Consider the following 4,243-nt stretch of genomic DNA (forward strand, 5'->3'; position numbering starts at 1 on the left):
TTTTTTTTTTTTTTTTTTTTTTTGGTACGGTACTCGGGTCCTTGTACTTGCAAGGCAGGTGACACTGAGATAAGTCCCCGGCCCTTAATGGCCATATTTTGAGTACTATGAATAGGCATGAAATAACTCTCCATGCCAAATGCTTTTCTCCACATTCCGTAATTCAAAGGACATCACTAGGTCAACAATTTTAGTGATGGAGGCAAGATTTAAACCCAGAATGTTCTCCTATGAATAGCCTGCTGTTACGTATTTAACTGGCTTGTTTCTAAGGTAGGCAAACATGTCTGCCCCCTTATTCTCAGCATGTAGAATCCAAAAGCTGGACAGTGTTTTCAACACCTCAGTAAGCTTCTTTTGAGGAAACAGGAGAAAATACTATGCCATGACTTCTTGCCTCTCCATTCTTCCAGCCCAACTCCAACTTCAACCCATCCTCCATACAGTTAACCAGGTGTTCTTTCTAAAAAGCTGTTTTCAGTCATATCAACCCTGTCCTAAAATTGTGGTGGCTGCCTCTCTGCTTCAAGATAAAGTTTCAACTCCTTAGTGTAGCTCATTGTATAACACCTCAACACCTGGCCCTGATCTATTTTTCAACTTTGCCTCATCCTCTTTTTTTTTTCCTTCTAAGTTTCATTGTATATTTATTGGGGCAGGGCTCACTGTTTGTCCTGCAGTGCAGGGATCAAATCCAGAGCCTCAAACATGGTAGGCAAGCTCTCTACCTCTGAGCTACACCCTCTGCCCCTGTATAATACAGTATTTAAAAGAAAAGCCTCACAAACCCGTTGTCCAGGTCAGTGCTACCTAAAAGAACTTTATACAATGATGAAAATGTTCTATATATGCTCTATCCAACATAGTAGCCACTAGTGGCCAATGAGCACCTTAAATGTGGCTAGTGAAACTGAAGAAGTGAAATTTTAATGTTATTTAATTTTAAGTTAAGGCATGTGACTGATGACTGTTGTATTGCATGACATCAGACTGAGTGATTAAATTTTAATCTTGCTATCATGTCTATTATCATAATCTGTATAGGTTTTTTAAATTATTTATATATGCTTCATGTAATCCAAACATGATTAAAATGCATAATGGCATAAAAAAACAAACAAAAATGTACTTTGTAACATTAAAAGTAAAATTCAAGGTCCAGGGATTTAGCAAGTCGTCCTGCCACCTGCCTTGCAAGCGCAAGGTCCCAAGTCAGGTCTAGTTTAAAAAGAAAAGAAAACTTTGTGCTTTAGGTCTAGACATTATTTCTCCAACTTTTTAGTTTGAGAAAAATGTATATCAATCTAGGGAAGACAGTGCACTCTTCCCAATTTGCCCAATCTTTATAGTAACAATGTGAAGAATCTAGGAAAGTGCAATATGCATGTAGGCAACTATGTAATATGCGCAATGGTTACAAAATCTTTAGTTAACAGGTGAACTTTGGACCCTGTCCTATTGTCATTAATGGCAAGGCCACTCTTCATTCCATTCTCTCAAATGTCATTAATCAATGCCTCGGGGTTCTCAGTAGCCTTGGATATTATATATTGATTTGCTCCTACTACAGCTATTGATTTTGACCACTGTCAAGTTTTATCATTGTAGCTTTTGCCTGACACACAAATTTCTAAGGAAAAAGGCATATGGAAAACTCTAGCCAATGGTACCATCTTCATTCTAAGGCAGCACATTATTCTGAGTCTGTAAACGGAGACGATCAAGTAAGGATGGAACCTGACTGTGTCAGTCAGCTTTCTGTCACTGTCACCAAATACCCAAGGAAAACATTGTAGAGGAGGGAGGATTTATTTTGGCTCAAGGTTTCACTCTACGGTTAGCTGACTTCATTGTTTTTAGACCTGTGAAAAAGAAAGAAACATCATGGTGGGATGGCATGGTAGAAGAAAACTGCTAACATCATGGCAGCAAAAAGGAAAGAAAGCAGGAAAATGCCAAAGTAGGAGACATATATCCCCAGTCACCTGCTTCATCCAAGGGCGCTCTTCCTCCTAATAGCCTACTTGGCTATGAACTCATCCATGAGGTTCACACTATTGTGATCCAAGCACATCTATAGGCCCCACCTCGAAACATTTCTGGGCTGGAGATCACCCCATCAATGCATAAGTCTTTAGAAAATACATCATGTTTAAATGATAACACTGAGGATTTCTATCTCTGCAATCGTGAAGTCTGTAGGCCGGGCGTGGTGGCACATGCCTGTAATCCCAGCACTTGGGAGGCTGAGGCAGGAGGAGGTTCGCTGTGAGTTCGAGACCAGCCTGGGCTACATAGTGAGTTCCAGGTCAGTCTCAACTACATAGTGAGACCCTGTCTCAAAAAAAAAAAAAAAAAGAAGTCTGTGATGAACAATTTCAGGAAAGTTTCAGCAAATAACAGCAAAGTAGAGTATAGGATAAATGGGCATTTTTCCTTCCCCAAGTCAAAAGTTCGAGGTATTTGTTTAGAGGCTCAACCATCTCCATGCAAGCACCTCTGCAACTTTCTTGGCTATTCCCTGATAACTTGCAAAATAACTCTTCAGTTCTAGCCCTTGGAAGAGGAAGAAACAAAAGCAAAAAAGAAGATGGAAAAATCCGTTCCAGAAATATCTGCATGTTTTTATCAGGAAGGGAAACCTTTTCCTAGAAGTACCTGTCATGAGGACACCAGGTTCCTGCAGAGGTTCCTGAAATGGCATTTAGATAAGCAAGGGAGAGGGACTCAGCGAAGGGCCCCATTCTCTTTCTAGAACTCTGGCCTGTATCCAAGCTCCATTCCCTCTTTTGAGTTAGAATCCTGGTCCCTTATTCTCTCCAGACTTAAAAGGCCAAAAGCATTAAGGCTGTGCTTCATCCTTTCCATTTTTATTTTATTTTATTTGGCGGAGGCTTGAAACAGGGTCTCACTATATAGTTGAGACTGACCTGGAACTCACTATGTAGCCCAGGCTAGTCTCGAACTCACAGAGATCCTCCTGCCTCAGCCTCCTGAGTGCTGGGATTACAGGAATGCGCCACCATGCCCCGCTATCCTTTCCATTTTTAGTTGAAGACCCTCAGTAGTAAAGGCACACCTCCTCGGAGTAAGCAGTCTGGAAGTATGGGCTTGCTGCTCTTCACCTTCTACTTATAGAAAGGCCCCCTGTCCACCGAAGGACACTATCCTGGGTGGCATGGCCCTGTATTGCTCATTGTATTCCAACAGCACTAACCACACTAGAAAACATCCCACACACACCCAGAGATTCTGTCCCTGTATTTTTGTTCACCTAATGACATTTGTTCACCTAATGGCTCAGTTCAGACACAACTCTTCCCATGAATCTTCTGCAATGCCTTCAAGCAGAAATGACTTCTGCCCCTGTGTCCCCTTTGGATAATACATGTCCAGTGGTGTGCACTACATTCTCCCTCTATCATAATTATCTGCGCATCAATTATCTGGCCTATAAATGTCTTGATAAGAAGCATGTTATGAGTCTTGTTTTTTTTTTTAATGTTCCCTGTTGGACTGACACTGTCTTCTGTACTCATAAATGTATTTTGAATTAATCTGCTCAAATAGCTAAGAGGCCTTATTTACCATCCCTTTGCATTTTATATATCTACTCTTTTGTGGTTCCTGAGAATTGAACCTGAGAATGTTGGGGATACTTAGGAGGGAAGTTAGGGCCATTATTGGACAGGCCTCAACATAGGATAGTTCATGAGTCATGAATTTTATTTAATGACAACTTACAGCAATGTATCTCCATCTCTTCCTAAATCCTGTAAACCACGTATACCAGAGCTTAGTCTATTCCTGTGTAACTAGTTAGCGTATACCAGTTGCTGAAACAAAAGGATCAACAGAGTATTTTGTGTAAATAACAATGCAAGATTGTGGCTTTCCTCATATAATCATCCAAATACTGAGGCTGGTGGCAGCTCCCCAATCCATTAACAGGGATTCTGCCAGAATTAAAAAAAAAAAGTGCTGGTTTAAAGTCAAGGGCAAAGGAAGGGGGATTATGTAATGATGCAGACACATTTTGAGAAGAAGAAAGACATTGAGATGATCACATTGGATGTTCTCAGTCTTCTGAAATAAAGTAGGAGGACTGGAAAATCAGCAAAAAGTGTAAGTCCTTATGTTACCAGAACACTGGGATCATGTCCCATGGTGATAAAGAATGAAACCATGGACAGAGGAGGTAGGGTGCAAGCAAATGTATTTAAAAGATATAAAGGCAAGAAAG

This window comes from Fukomys damarensis, unplaced genomic scaffold (genome assembly GCF_012274545.1).
Source record: "Fukomys damarensis isolate Sample0158 unplaced genomic scaffold, DMR_v1.0_HiC HiC_scaffold_4, whole genome shotgun sequence".
NCBI lineage: Eukaryota > Metazoa > Chordata > Mammalia > Rodentia > Bathyergidae > Fukomys > Fukomys damarensis.